We start from the raw sequence: 17,656 nt of genomic DNA on the forward strand, positions 1-17,656 counted from the left end.
TTTCAACATTGGGAGCCTAGGAAAAGATGGGGAAGAATCAATAGTGTTAAAATGTTCATTATAAGCCTTTGGACCTATTTAAGGTACCAAGTAGGCATGTGGTAGCATAAAATGCAAAAATGCAAAAAAAAGTGTAAAACGTTGCTGACAACATTTTGCAACATGAGAATTTCTAGAAGATGGAAGGTCAACCATCTTGGGGATGTGAAAGGTTATTCTATTACTTAAGCATTGCAATCTCATGTAGAAATTAGAGAATAGAATGTAGAGAGGAGAGAGGAAGAGTATGGTGTTGGTTTGAATAATAAAAATTAGTTTTAATGAAAGTTGTTGGCTAACTATACTTCTAGGCTCCCTTGTGAAACAAAATTGTGAAATCTAGAACCCAATATAGTTAGATCATTACATAAAAGATCCAAAAGAGGGGAGCTATTCAAAATTAATCCCCAAATCACTGCCTAATACTTGACCTACATAATGTAATATACATGCTGATTATGTTATGATTTACAAAAGAGCCCAATGATCATATGAAGACAAGTGTCAATCTAGATATCTAATGAAAAAATGAACATAAGAGAGACAAGCCAAAAATGGGTATAAAAGTTGCCCTCATTGATTTTGATCTAGAATTCAAATTGTAACCATGACATTAGCAAAAGACATCTGATGTAAACATAAACTAGATCTCTAAGATGAACACAATATCTCCAAAAAATAAGTGAGATCCATAAAATTAAAACATGTGAGATCACATAGAAGCCATGATTTATTGTGAAGCCCTTTGAAGCTAGCGAATTCCAAGGTAGGCACATTTAGAAGAAAAACAATGCAAACCCAATTTGACTTCTTATTTACTATACAAAAGTAGCCCATTAAAATTAGATGTATCCAACATATTTTAAACTCCAGTATATTTTAAACAAAATTATATACAAGTAGTCTTCAAAATAGAAGTCCCCTAAAACTTGGGCAACATTGAAAAATGAATATATAACATCTTAAATTAAATATAAGTATCACAATTTGAAAAATATCACATGACCAACCAAATCGAAACTTCCATAAAAAAGAATGACTAAGTTCATTCTATTTCTATTTGTTTAGAAGAATTTAAAAAGTCTTCCACTTCCATATCAACATCATCAAATGATAAGATGGAGGGGGGCATAGAAAACATAGATTCCAAAACATATTTTTCCATAATTGGAAAACCAAAATCAATAGGAAATAGGGGTTGAGTATGCAGCTAGTCGAACAACTCCTCAAAAATAGGAGGGGAGGAGAAAAAAGGGATATCTAGATACAAAAAGATGGTGATGTCTATGGTGCAACTTAAATGCACCTTTAATCAATGAAAATTTATAAAAATTCCACTATTTAACATTGGCTATGGGTATATATAATTTTTCCTATTGCCACTACCCAAAAAGATCTGCCCACACACAAATAATTGTCAAATGTCATGTGAAGTACCAAATACATATGCATTGAAAAGACTTTTTAGGCAATACTTAAGTTAAATGAAATGATCCAAAAATAATGACAAAGACTGAGGAATCTGTGTCATCATTAATTCATAAGCTAACTAAGTTAATCAACAAATCATATTTGTAAAAATTGTGCTAAGGATAGAAGTGATTGACCATCAATACATCATAGGACATGGAGTATAGATGGGAAAAGATTTCACCCCTTGTATGTAATAGTTCAAAAGATTTCTACCAAGTTGAATGGAGCCTAGAATCAATGCTAATAATACTTGTGTGCCTAACATCATTAGTTATTGGTCTAATTCTCTTTAACCACTAGTTGCTACTTTTGAGACCATCTATTATAGAGGAAATCCACCTTGTTTGTGTGGTTACCCTCTTCCAAAATGCACAAATTCTACATTTCTTTCTCCACTACTACCATATGTAAGGAAATTAGTGTGGAGCACAATACATGAGTATGTCTCTATGGTTGGTGTGGGATTTGGGTGGGGGGTTGGATTTCGTACAACATTTTCACTAATTGTATGGTGAAATACATTATGGCATTGGTTTAGGGCCTTCAAAATTAGAGGGTTTTGTGGAGTTAGAGGTTTTATTTGAATAAAACACTGTTAGACTTCACTTGGAAATGGAATTTATGCTTCCTATGTCATTTTCTTGAAATTTTGGAAAAAATATTTGACAAATCCATTTTGTGCATCTTATGGAGTCAATCAATTAAATAGTTTAGAAAATATATGAAAAATCCATTTCATGCATCTCATGGAGGCATTCACTCACTCAAACAGTTCATGTGCCTTGTCTATGCTTCCATATTTGGATTTTCTATTACAAGATTTAATAAAACATTAATTCATTGTCCCTTTTTTTGTAAATAAATTTTCAGTCAAATTATTTCTCCATGTGATCAGCTTGTAGCTTATCCATGGAGAGATTTTATAGACTTGGAAAATATAAGGATTGATTATAAATATAATAGGTAGTGTCCTCAAAATTCATTTATAGTTGCAGATGCTATGAAATAGAATAATGAAAGTTGAAGGCAAGAGACATATTCATGTGTATCTACTTCAATAGATTTATCCACTGCATATATGGAATGAAGCACATTATACACATTACAATGTTTAGAATAGGGTAAAGAGTACTTCAAAAAGGCCATACACATGAATATCAAGCCTCTCCACTATGAACCCCACACTATAACATGTACAACCTTGATCAGTAGCTATAATTATGTGTTCACAAAGTATTCCATGTGAATCTCATTAAGCCATTTTTTTGAGCCTTTCTTGAGCCCGCAACAACTCAGAATCCTTGATCTTGAGCATTTACAAATAACCTCCCAACAAAGGTTGATACTACCAACATGCATACATAACATTGCACACATCAAATTCTTTTAGTTGTCAAAGATGAACTATGTAATGATCCAAAAACTAATTTGAAAAGGAAAACTAAAGAATCTAAGGAAAAATAAATTTTAATCTCTCTATTATAGTTTTTTAGGATTGTGCCCTAGATGGCCTATAGTAAAATTCTTAGAAAACATTGGAGGCAAACATTGAAAAATATATTCTCTAAGAAACATGAGAATTTTCTTTCCTCGAATCTCTTTTGGGGTTATTCTCTACCATAAATATAATATTTTCTTTCTAATCTAAAGATTTGAAAATATTGATGTCCATTTCTAATAATATGTAGGACTCTAATGTGGGTAACATCAGACTTGTAGCCCCCATTAGAATGTTTGTGTACTTCTATATTTGGATAGACCTTAAGTAGAGATTGAATCCTAAAATCATTTCAATTCAAAATTATAAGGTTCACAACAATGCAATTTGTAAAGCTAGTTGTATAATTAACAAGTCAAAAGATTATTTGGTTAATAATTCATACTGATCAGCACATTTTATGTTCAATGAACTATAAATGTGCCACTATATTTATTCATGATGGTACTAATTTTCATAAGTTTATAGAATGTAGTAATCTCGTACCAATTTATGTTATTATGATATTGAAAATTGGTTTATTTGGTGGGAAAAAATGCAGAGTTTGTAATTCAAGTATTTATTTAGATTTTAGATAGAATTTTATGTTTCTTTTTTAAATATTGGAATGACCAGTAGTTAATATGACCTTTGAAAGAGTAATTTTCCTATTGTATACTATCATATTGAAATTTGTGCCAACATTGTTGTATTGAAGATAAGCTAAATATGTTTTAAATATATTTATATCTTTCCAAATCCTCATAATTGTATATATTGTGCTTTTAGGTACTCTGGAGGAACTAGTAATTAATATCTATATATACATTATAATGCACTACAAATTAATAGATAGCATAAAGTTTCACCTAATGTTAACTGTGACAATATATCTGAAGCAAATAAAAATATCATTTCAGTTATCTAATAGATAATTACATGCTTGAATATTGGATGATTTTGTTTATGAAAATTTAAAAGTGTATAGAAATGCCTTCTTGAAACTTTGATGCACACCCAATAGATCCTTTTGTTTTTGTCTTTGGGGTCATTATTTTTGTCGAGTTACAATAGGTTACTTGTGGTTTGACACAAGGTCTATTTTGTTTGGGTATTATAGAAATTTTTGTTCCTTGCAGCATCTCAAAGCATCCTATTTTGAGTAATGCTCTTGGGTTTTGTAGAATGGAAAAAAAATATTGTGTTGGACTTTAATATACCATCATGGCTAAGAAATTACAAATAAGTTGGATGATTAAGATCTCATTTAGAAAAGTAAGTTTCCTATTATATTATATCAATTTTTTGGTCTATGTGTCTTCATTGTAAATAATATTGAAGTATTTCCATCTTCTTATCTTCTAAGAGTGGCAAAGGCTTTTAAGAGAAAGAGAGACTTTGTGCCAAAAGCCCTAACAGGATGCAGTGTGTTGAAGATGAAAAAGACAAAATATGCCCTAGTTTTTTTCTCTCAGTATTCATACATTCCAACCACCACACTGATAATAAGAAAGGTAAAATGTGTACAAATTGTTGGAATTACAAGAGGAAAGGTAAAATTTGGGGGGGGGGGGGGTGTGTGAATTAGAACCATAAAAATTTCACCATTCATTCATCATATGTATTTAATATGTAAACTAAAATAACATGTAAAGCATATGCATCTAAATCATATAACCATGTAAGCATTCACACACATAACACTAGATATGATTACCCAGGAAACCTCCAAGTGAGAAGGTAAAATTGGGGTGGGGATGACACCCACAAATATTCACTTCTGTAGTAATAAAATGTATTCAATGAAGGTTACAATGATTTGACCATGAAACATGATCTACCCTGTGAAAGGTCTACCCTGTTAAAGGCTTACGAAGGCTATTAGGTCTTACCTTGTTAGAAGTGTTCCTTGTTGGGGGACTTCAACTTACAACTAAGTAAGCACCTTGTTAAAGGATTCCATACAACCTATTAGGACTACTCTATTAAGAGATTTAACTAAAATCACCTATTAAAATGTCCTAGCATAGATCTTATGGTTCACACTTACTTGCCTAATAACAGATCACCTCTAAACAATGTCTTATTGATCATTAACAATTAGATGTCTCAATGTTGTATCCTTTTCTTTATCCTCTATTCTTCTCTAACTGATTCTTCAATTCACTCTTTCTTCATAACTTCTATGTCACCTTGAATGCTCTACATGCAAACTATCTTGTTCACTTCTCTATCCATCTCCAACCATAATCTCTTCATCATTCAATCACTTCTCTACCTATGTAGAGTTTAGGGCTTTGTACTCAAGAATATTTTGGTTGGTTAGAGTTAGGTATGAATCTATGGCTGAGATTCATCCATTTTCCACTTAATCCTTCCCATTTTCTAATTAGCTACATGCAATTACATAGGGAATCCAAATAAAGATTCATCCTTATCTTTAGAATATCAAAATATAATCTTAAGTTGGCTCAAAAATGGTTTACATAGTTGTTTGTGCCATTACAAACAAATATGTCAAAACTATCTTACTCAACATCTGAAGTTTTTGATAGTCGGCATGCATTGTTCTGTTTATTGTGACTCAGCATCTGCATTACTTGGAATTCACTATTTAATCAGCTCCTAAAACACTTAGCATGGTCTATCTACTTAGCACCTGAGTGACTTGACACATGAGTGACTTGACACTCATTGCAACTCGGCATGGTCTAATTTTTATATGTTGTGATCGACATGTATTACTAGTTTGACATGAACTAAGTAAATGACTTAAGTGTTGTCACTCACTTGTCAAAACTAATCTGAGATCAACAATCTCCCCCTTTGACATGAGTGTCAAAAATACTTGAATATTCATGATCAACCTTAATCCCTCAATCATAACATATCCATGACTCGCATATATACAAAACTTCAAATTTTCAAAATTTTACAATAACTTAGATACCTCAAAATTTGATAACTCCCCCTAAGTTAATAGATCTATCGTGTATCCAAAATTTTGTGCTCCCTTTGAGTAAATGTGTCTCTACTGATACACTTTGACTTCAATGCGCTATGTTATTGATACTCTTTCATCTGATATGTTCTCCCTTAGCTAATATTTGTCCCATTTTGTTTCTTTATCTCCAAAAATATATCTCCCCAATGATATATCTGCTAGTATGCTCCCCTTTCTTATTTATCTCTCTTTTGTTCATACTCCCGCATGTTATGTTTCTCCTCCATTTCTCCTCCATGTTATATTTCTTCCCCTTTTTGACACTTATGTCAAATGGGCTATACACCTATGTGTGTTTGTTCATAAGAGATTTATGGACATCCATTATTATCCTTAGAGTTGCATCCTAGTAATCACATGCAACATCCAATGACTTAATTTTGATTGCAAGCTTGGTAGCAAGGTGTACTAAACCATCTAAAGTAGAAAGAATGGGATCTTTCTTCAATAGAGTTTTAGCATAGTCTAGCTCCTTGTGTATTATCTCCATATGTGGGGTGAGGATATCTTGAATACTTGTTAGTTTAGCTCTAATATTAGCCTCATCTATTGTTAAGATAGCTAACTGATTCTATTTCTAAAGAAATGTTCTATAATGCTTCTCACTCTAAGTTGGATTTGTAGGTAATCTCACACTTGATGCAGATATTTGGCTTTCTAGACTCATAATGTGACTTCTAGTCTCTTGGGTGAAGAGTGTAGGATTGCATAGTTTTTTGTACAATGAGAATATATACTCAAGTACCTTCTTCACATCCTTGACCTTTGTTGCTAATGCAACTTTTTCTAGTGCTATCTCACTAGATATTTTCTCATTTACCTTGCCTTGAAACTTCTTTTTAGACCATTCTAAAAGTTTTGCATTTGTATCAAGGTCTTCATTAGTGACCTTCTCCACTATGTATATTAGTTATTCTATTAGTGGCTTAGTCTCTTCAGGAGTTAGCAATCTGAATGCATCTAAAAAGATGTCCTTAATATCTTGAAGTGCTTGCTTCTGCATGTGTTTTCTCCTAAGCATTTCTTGATGCTTTTTCTTTTCTAAGGCTTGTTGTAAAATGCCTATTTGTTCCAATGTCATAGTATCATAGTCATACTTTGGAATAACAATTTCTTCATCAAGGCTTATATCTCCATAATTTATGACCTTTTCTACCTTTGATGAGCTTGGGCTTGGCACTAAGATCTATAAAGGAGTAGCTTATGTGCTCAGCTTTTGAATAGCTTGTGTAGAAGGAGTGCTAGATGTTGGTAAAGCTACTAGTGCTTGGATGGCCACTTGTTCCTTCACCTTTGGTTCTATCTCTTTAGGCTTGCTTAAGTCTCTCACTATGACTTAGGTTGCATCTTTTTCTTTTGTTGTAGGTACAAATGAATCTAGTTGTCTTGTATCATTTTTTTGTCCTGTAGTTGTGTCATGCTCTTCTGCTTTCTTCTAAATTATATCAACCTTAGTAGATGTATCTACTATTATTTGGGTCAAAAGTTGTACATTAGTAACTGAAGGGATAATGGAAGGTGGTTCTTTTGGATTCACCTTTTCCCTTGTGACATCTATTAGTGCCTTTTGTAGTTCTTCTACACTAACCAAAATTGGATTACCACATAATTTAGCTTGCAATGTAGATTGATCTAGTATTTTCTTCAACTATGCTACAATAAGTGGATTAATTTTCTAAATTGATGGATCAGAAACATTATTGACAGTTATAGTTTTAGTGGTTTTGGTTGTGTCATGGGGAGGACTAACATTCAACACTTGTGTGTCTTGCACACTCTGTTCATCTTGTTGTTTCTTAGTTGTTGCCTTATCATCATCTTGCCTTTCTGTCTCTCCCCCAACTATATTATCTTTATCATCATCTTTATCATCATTTCTATCATCTTTACCCTCTGAAGCATCATCTTCTCCTTGCTTGATAGTGGTTAACCCATAAATGAGTTTCCATATTTGTGTTGAATTTTTAACATGTTCAATATTATTTTGGAGAATTCTAAAGGATCTATATTTAAGTGAGAACCTAACTACATATTTCTTGACTGCCTTAGCAATTTGTCCCTTTGTCAACCTTGGCATTACTTGGGCTAAAGTGGTTTCCCTAATCTGTCTTTCCAAATTTAGACAATAATGCCATTTTTGCACAACTATAACATATAGGGTTTTAGGTATTGAGTTGGAAAATTCTATTGGTGTGTTTTTGAATTTTGACATCATGGCATATAATGCCTCTTGCACTTGGTTTTTCTCTATTTTACACAATTTATCAAAATCAATATGTGAAAACCCTGATATATTTTCATTTTTCTTTACATTTCCACATAAGTTCTCAACATCTAAGAGAGGATTGTGACTTACCACCTTAAATTGGTTGTTATCATTTGATTCTATTTTTTCTTCATCAAAATTTGGTTGAGCCACATACTTCCTTCTTTCTCTTTTCTTTTCCTATCCTCCTTACCCAGTCTACTTGGTCTTTTTTTTGGCCATTTGGGTAATAGCATATGTGTGGCACTTGTAGTATGTATACTAGAATTTGGCTGACTTGGTTTTACAATTTTCGTTGCCTTTGCCACTGGCTGTGCCTTTTCCTACCTCTTCTTGGACTTGGTAGGAGTAGGTGCTTCCTCAACTTCTTCTCCTTTGGAACCTACAATCTCCTCTTCTTATTTTCTTTCTCCCATGCCTTGAGTTAAATCTAGAGGTTCTTGAGCATGTGTTTGTTCTTCCTCTTCATCCTCTTCTTCTTCTTCCTCTTCCTCCTTAGCACCCTCTCCAAGTTTTTCTTTTAATTTCTTCACCAACTTATCCTTCTTCTTGATTGTAGAGGTAGTTTTTAGTTTCATGGAAATTTTTGATTTCATGATCTCATAATTTTCAAAGGCTTTAGCAGTCTTATCTACTTCTTTAGCAAGTAGAGTTGTTATGGCTATTGAGGCTTCATGTACATTGACCTTATAACTTAAGGGTCTCAACCATCTTACCCTTGGTGTGGAAACTTGCACAAATGTGTAGTCAACATCAACAAGAAAACATACATCATTATAATGTTTTTCCACTAAGGAAACTGGTCTTCTAACTCTCTATTTCATTGACTTCTTAAAATCTTCAAAGTAGCTAGGCATTATAGTTTCAAAGTTTTCTCCTAGTTGCTCAATGTATTCTCCAATCTATGTTGCAACTGATCTATTAGTTTTCCATCCTATTGTTCCAAATGAGGGAAATATGTTATGTACATAAAAGAATATGCAAACCAATATAGAACCAAACTTACATTGTGCACTCTTAGTTTTCCTTATAGCTCCCAGGTTCACCATTAGTTGTTGTAATTGAAGTTTTGCTAGATCATATGTATGATCTTTCTTGACAATTTCATAACCAACATCCATAGCTATGCAAGTACACTATTCAATCTATTGGATTGATATAATTTATGTGAGATTAGCCTTACAACAAAGTTTAACAATGGATCATCAATTGTATCTATTTTCATGCCTCTCTTATTCCATTTTTCTCTAGTGTTCTTTTTAGTGACTTCCTTGGAATCACTCCTAAGTATCTTTGGCCAATCTAGAGTTGGGTAACTAGTAACCCTATAGATTATTCTCTTGGATATTTTAATAGGTCCTCCCTCTAGCCATAAAGAATCATCATGAATTTGGCTCAAAACATTTTGAATCTGCTCTTTTTTTAATACATTAAGAAAATCTAAGGCTCATGTTAAACCCTTTCTCTATACGATTTTGTATTCTTCCTTGAAAACACCATTTTCACACAACCTGTTGTATGCATCCCTAATTTCCATGTCTCAAATGCTACCAATTTTGTAGTTATAGCATCTCCTCGTATCTCACACCATTATTACATTTGGTGGGATTATAGATAATGCTCCAGAAGGATCTTCCTTATAAGAGATGTCAAGAATGACCTTAAATATAGGCTACTTAAATTCATTACTAACTGGATGAACATTTAAAACTTCCTTCCCATCAACATTTTTTGAAGTAGATGCCATCTTGTCAAACTAGGGTTTATGAAAATTGAAATAGCATAGCTCGACTCTTGATAAATACCTTGTGGAATTTGATGAACTAGCATGAAATCGCTATTAAAATCTCTACAAATACTTTGAATGGGTTTCTAAATTACCTTCTACTCTACTTTCTTTTTCTCAAATTTGAAATGATGAAGAATGAGCAAAAATTGATCATGTACCCTTTGAAAACCTTATATTTAATGCTTAGTGCTTACATAATTGTAAGCTTGGTAATAACCAATTCCAGGTTCATTTGGCATTCATTGATATTTTTATCACTTGGAAGCTACTACTAGCTCAACATCCACTAGCCAGATTGCTACCTCAACATTTTTTTACATTCCACTCGGCATACATAGGAAACTTTTCATACTTGGAAACAACATGAAAAACTTAAAGATTTGTCTTGGATTTCTAACAACATCTTGTATCTTTATTCATGCTAATGTAGTCTTTTTAGTACTATCTCCTTTTGGAACTAATGTATGATATAACATTTAAATATTAGTCCCACATACCTCTTGTTTTCCTAGTTTGGTAAGGTGTGATCACCTAACCCATTGGATGAAGTGATCCCTTCTCCATTTGATGTGTTGCAAACATCTTTCTTTTTCCATGTCTTGTTCATCTCACACTGATGCATTCAACATTTGCCTTGCCTTTATCTTTATCAAATTCATGACTTGGTGCCTTTGACCTAGTTGGATAATATTTATTGATGTGACTAGTCTTCAAACAGCTAAAACATGTAGTTTGACTTAACCATCTTTTGTAATTGCCACTGAAGTGTGTCCTAATACAATTCTCAAGAACATGTCCATATTCTTGACGATAATGATAGCTATATCTTTTATTATAATCCCACTTTTAAGGGTTTCTATTATATCTTACCTTTGTTGAATTTTTTGATGACCACATAGATTTGGATCTACATTCAAAACTTTTATGTCCATACTTTTGACAATTGTAACAAATCCTTCAAATCATTGTGTATGCATTGTCCTAGTTCTACATTCATGTGCCTGATGACCTTTCTTGTTTCACTTATGACAATGAGTCATGGTCATAGGCTTGACATTTTCATTTGTAATCTTACTCCTACACATATTAGTAGTATGTCCTTTTTTAGCACAATTATGACAACTAGGTTGGAGTTTTTACCTTTGGTGTTCTTTTCTTCTACAATTCTGGATGATTCTCCTTCTTCAATGATTGTGTAGCCCAGTCTTGATGTATCATTATTGGATCTAGGGGATCTTAATCATTTCTCAAAGTATTTGATGGCTTTATTTTTCTTGTTGAAACTTTTAGCAAATTCTTTTTCTCTCATTAGATTACTTTGCAATTGTTCATTTTGCAACTTCAATGTAGTTATCTCAATGTCCTTAGCATTCAATTCATAGTTGGCATTCATCATTTGACTTATAGTATCCAATTGAATATTGGAAATTTTGGTTAGCTCTGTTAAGTCTCTTCCAATTTGTTGGCTAGAATTCTTTTGTTTTCTTCAATCATGGCTTTGTCTTCTATAGTTTTCTTCTTTTGTTCAGTCTCCTCACATAGTAGTATAGCTTGTGATTCTTGTACTAACTTGAGATTTTTTATTTCTTTAGCTTGGACTCTATTATTTTCCATTAGATCTACAACTGGTGCATCAAATTCATTGGAGTCACCATCTGTAAATAGCTTGGTAGTAACTATCTCTTTGTATAGTGTGTCATTTTCCACAATAGAAATCTCTTTCCTTCTCTTCAAGGATTTTTTTAGTTCCTCTCATGCCTCATTTAGTTGATGTACTATGAGATGTATTAATCTCTTAATTTTTAATATTATTTCCCAAATTGTAGACTTCCATTTCAAGATATTTTCTCAAAGCTGCAAAGCTTCTCTTTTAGAGAACAAGGCTCTAATACCAATTATTGGAATTATAGAGGAAAACTAAACTTTTGGGAGGGGGGGGTGAATTAGTAGTTTAACCTTGGACTCGTGAAATTTTCACCATTCATTCATCGTATGTATTCAATATGTAAACTAAAATAACATGTAAAGCATATTTATATAAATCATATGACCATGTAAGCATTCACACACATAACACTAGATATGATTACCTAGAAACCTTCCAAGTGAGAAGGTAAAACTAGGGTGGTGATGATACCCACAAGTCTTCACTATTGCAATAATAAAATGTATCCAGTGAAGGTCATAATGATTTGACCATGAAATGTGATCAACTCTATGAAAGGTCTACCCTGTTAAAGGCTAACAAAGATTATTAGGTCTCACCTTGTTAGAATATTTCAACACCCTATTAGAAGTGTTCCTTGTTAGAGGACTTCAACTTACAACTAAGTAAGCACTCTATTAAAGGATTTCATATAGCCTATTAGGACTACTCTATTAAGAGATTTAACTAAAACCACCTATTAAAATGTCTCAACATAGATCCTATAGTTGGCACTTACTTTCTTGATAACAAATCACCTCTAAATAATGTCTTATTGATTCTTCATGATTATATTTCTCAATGTTGTATCCTTTTCTTTATCCTCTATTCTTCTCTAACTGATTTTGCAATTCATTTTTTCTTCATAACTTCTAAGTCACCTTGAACTCTCTGTATGCAAACTATCTTGTTTGCTCCTCTATCTATCTCCAACCATAATCTCTCCATCATTCAATCACTTCTCTCTCTATGTAGATTTTAGGGCTTCATCCTCAAGAAGACTTTGGTGGCTTAGGGTTAGGTATGAATCTATAGCTAAGATTCATCCATTTTGCCACTTAATCCCTTCCATTTTTTGATTGGTTGTATGCAATTGCATAGAGAATCCAAATAGAGATTTGTCCTTATCTTTAAAATATCAAAATATAATCTTAAGTCAGCTCAAAAATGGTTTACATAGTTGTTCATGCCATTACAAACAAATATGTCAAAACTATCCTACTTAGCATGCAATGTTTTGTATATTGTGACTTGGCACCTGCATTACTCAACATCCACTATTTACTTGGCTCCTAAATCACTCAGCATGTTCTATCTACTTGGCACCTAAGTGACTCATCACATGAGTGACTCGACACTCATTACAACTCAGCATGGTCTAATATTTACATGTGCTCAACATGTATTACTAGTTCAACATGAACTTAGTAAATGACTTTAGTGTGTTGATACTCACTTGTCAAAACCAATATGGGATCATCACAAATAATAGATAGAGAATTATACAAACCCTAACCTTCAATTTTTTTGGAAAATGTTTGAGCTATACCTCTTTGATGACTTTCAAAGTAGGTTTGAAACTCACTAAACCACACTCATTTACTTTTGTCCAATATATTAGAGAGGTTAATGGCCAAGAAGGGCCACCACTTCTTAATGTCATTTCCCTTGATCCATCCTTGTCTCATTAGTTATATTGATGATGGTATTAGAAGAAATGGCGTAAGAGGGAGCTAATATGCTAGATTGAGTTTAAAGAAATTCCTACACATATTGAACAACAAACTCCCACCACCAAACAAACTTGCCAAATAACAAATGATGAATTAAAATTTTCTTTTTTCATTATTAACCCAATTTGGTTGAAATTTCAACCAACTTGAGCATAAAAACCCTAATTTGGTCAAAATTACAACCAAATCAAGCATAAAAACAACAACAAAAAAGAAATTAGCCAAAAAAACAAGGGGAAATGTACTCATGAAGCACTAAACTTGACATGGAATTAATTGATGCTTAAAATCCAAGAGTTAAACACAAAGGATGTGGAAATAACATATCTGATATCACAAAAGGATCTACCGAAGAATGAACAAAAAACTAAAAAATAATATGTGGAAAGATTCAACAAGCCAAATGAAGTAATGTAATATTTTGAAGAACTTATGAGGTGATCTAGTAGCAATATTGAATCATGAAACTCATTGACCGAGCAAGGAGAATCATCCTAGAATGGAAAATTGGGAAATGTAAAGTCAAAGGGAAAACCAACATGTTATCATTATGGAAGACTTGGTCATACTACAAACATCTACCTAAGAAAAAATGGTATGCAAAATCCTAAACCTAAGATTACTAGTTATTACTTTTACTACAAGAAGCAAGAACATCAAATTCATGAGTGTAGGTCAAGAATGAAGAATGTATCTACTACACCTAGATTTGAAGGCTATTGTTACAATTGTCAAATGTATGGACATGGAGCATATGGATGCAAATCATAGAAAAAATCCAACTATACTAATAAAAGGTAGAACCATGCACCTAACAATGTATGTTCCAAATGTCACAAGTTTGGACATTCAAGAAAATACTATAGAACTAAAGCACCAACAACAAATCACAAAAACACCAAGGGTAAAGGAAAAGTACACATCAATCAAATAAGGAAGGAGATGAATAAAACATGGAAGAAAAAGGAAGAAGAGGGAAACAGTGGAACAAATGGAGTTAAGGTCACCATATCTAATGGAGAAGGTGATCACATAATATCAAACTAAGTGAGAATGGTATGTTTGGAATTGTATAGCTAATGATACATATTACATTAGTTCCTAACGTAAAACATGTTAAAGTTCATATTTGCATAAGTAAAGATGCATAAAAATAGATTTATGAAAGGATCAGTGCAAAAGAGTTGTGTACACATAGTAACATACAATGTCAAACATAAGTAAAATTGTCTATATTGACTAAGCATTACAATATGAATCGAGTAATTTAGAAGATAAGCTAATGTAGATGCAAAGATAGATGGAAGTGACCGAGTTGTATAGTGAAGACCTAGTTCAAAGACACAATGTTGAGCAAGACAAATGGCTTCCATCTATCTGAGTACACAACATTAATAGAGACCCTAAATTGAGCAAAATGAAGTATATATCAAAATTTGAAGGCATTATTTCATACCTTGCATATAGAATTCAAGAGCATAGAGCAATTTAAGTGAAATGAAATTTGATTCAAGAGAAAATCTAACACAAGAAGATTGATTGAGTGAAGATCTGAGTTGTGTTGAGTGATCTAGAGGAAAGAAAGTTTATGAACCCTAACAAAGAGAAAATGGTAGCTTCATCATCCACAGGAAAGAGTCAAGGAATAGAGGTTAGTAAGATCCAACTACTAAAGAGTGATTCTTTTACTCCACCTAAATTTCATGTTATTCCTAAAATTGCAATGAGAGGTGACTTAATTGGTGGGTTATCCTCGATATCACCCAAGGTAATCATGATACATGATGTACAAAGTTGCTACATGTGTAAGATTGGAGAAGCACATGATTATGAATTTTGGGAAGCATATGAGAAATTGTGTGATGAAGCATTTTAAAGGAGACATCAAAATTTTTGAGAGGAAAGGGTTAACTTGGGCCCTAGAATTCCCTAGCAATTTCAAGATCAAATGCATCAAGATTTTTCTGAGTAGGATTCATGATATGAAGTTTTGGCTAAATAATGGACTAGTTGAAATAAATAAGAAGATAGTTCACAAAGTTATTGGTTATCCCACACTAGATAAGAAGAAGACCATGCAAAGTTTGAGCCATGAGGAAGTTGAAGCAAACAAAGCTATCGAGTGGAATGAACAAGGGTTGTCCATCACAGATATTTCTAATCCATTGATTGAATTTGCAATGAAAATTATTGCTCACAAATTTTATCAATCTAGTAGATTAAATAGTGTGCCATGTATGGCAGTGGATCAAGGATGGAAGATAGTCATGAAAGATAATGAATATGATCTTGTCAAGTTGTAGAAGCTACAATTAGGAAAACCTTGATAGTTATCAAGAAGGTAAAGAATTCAACTTGTAAGTTTGGTTCACTTGTTATATGTGTATGCACCCTAAAATGGTTGCCTAGACTATTAGTTTATCAATTTCCTGATTCAATTTATCAATTTCCTCAATCAATGCATTGGAATAATTTATTAAATCAATTCAAATCATTTTCCTTGATCAAATTATAATTAATTTAATTATTTCAATATTTCTTAAAGTTTGGTCATCTTATTCTAAGTCTTATTTAATTAAAAGAAAACTTCACTTTTAATTAAATAAAATAAAATCCCCTTTTAATTAAAAGAAAATCCCTCTTTTAATTAAATAAATAATTCCCCACTTAAATATCTCTCTGTGATGAAAAAGAAATAAAATAAAATAAAATAAATAAATCCTTTTTTCTCTACACTTAAATGGTCTAAGTGGGATTCCTTAATTTGCTCTTTCCATTTTCTTATCAAACACTCCACTTTTTGCATTGGTGGAATTTTGTCTTACATGGATCAAATTCTATTATCCCATATTGGTTGTGAGAAGCCTCTCACCTCCACATTTTCTTTTATAAGGATCCCTCTCCTTCACATTTTCATATAGAGATATATAGAGAGAAACATAGAGAAATATAGAGAAATATAGTGGAAGATTTTATTGTTATGCTACAAGTTTGGACAATGATTTTAGAGGAGTTAAAGCCTTAGGGTTTGGACATTGGAGCTTCATTGCACCTTTTCTCTTCTTGTCTTATTGTCTCTTGCATCCATGGCTTCCATCATCAGGTTTCATTCTTTCATTTTCATATTACCTTATATTCATATTTATTTTCATAGATTAATATTGCATTGTTATTTCCTTTCATAGATTAGATTTATTTTCTTGCATTGCTTTACATTGTTATCATTTAGATTAGATTGCATCTTCATTTGCATACATTTGATGATCATGGAGACTAACACTCTTGTTTTTTATCTTTGAATCTCTTATTTTATGGTGTACTTGCATGGGCACAAACTACATAAAATTGAGGGCCTCCATTACAAACCCTTGCACTTCATAAATAGAGAGCTATCAGTCACCATTTGAGACCTCATTGTTGAGAAATCTTGGATATAATGACTCATAGAAGTGTGTCAACATTTTAGCATCCATTTTTAGTGCCCACCATGGGGCAACCCACCATTACATGTTGGTTTTCACTATTTTTGGACCTAACCCCCTTGTGAAAATTTGTTTGGAGACAAAAAACCCTAGATCTTAAAGATCTAATCATATCTCCCAAATGGCTTGGTTTTTTGGTCTGAATTTCTTTTTGAAGGTTGGTGACATATTAGAGAAGCTTCAATTAAAATCTCAAAAATTTATGAGGTGATTCATATTTATTATAATTTTTTCTTCATTTTTAATGAAAAATCATTTTTAGATGCCAATTACAATTTTTGTCAAAAAGTATATATTTTTGGAAAGGTCCCTAAATTCTAAATAGGGTTGTTTCTTTGTGTTTTTAGTTTAGAGCTCATATGAAGGCTTGAACACTCAATTTACAAAAAATCGTCTATTTTGATAAAATGGGTCCCTAGGGTACAAATCAAAATATTTTTCTAAAATTTTGGCATTTTTGAAGGGTCTCTATTTTTTAATAGGGTTCTCTTTTCTGCATTTAGGGTTTTGGGTCCGAATTCATGGCATATAGGTCCAATCTTGTTGACTAGGTTAAAAATCATGATTAACTTGCACTTTATTTGCACAAACTTCAATGCATGATATCATTTGTCATATTTCATGGAATAAAATATATTTAAATATATTTTCATGTGAATTTTCCTATTTCTTCAAGATTTCATGCACT

Source organism: Cupressus sempervirens, chromosome 11 (genome assembly GCF_028749045.1).
Source record: "Cupressus sempervirens isolate cs-2001-9-10 chromosome 11, ASM2874904v1, whole genome shotgun sequence".
Taxonomy (NCBI): Eukaryota; Viridiplantae; Streptophyta; class Pinopsida; order Cupressales; family Cupressaceae; genus Cupressus; species Cupressus sempervirens.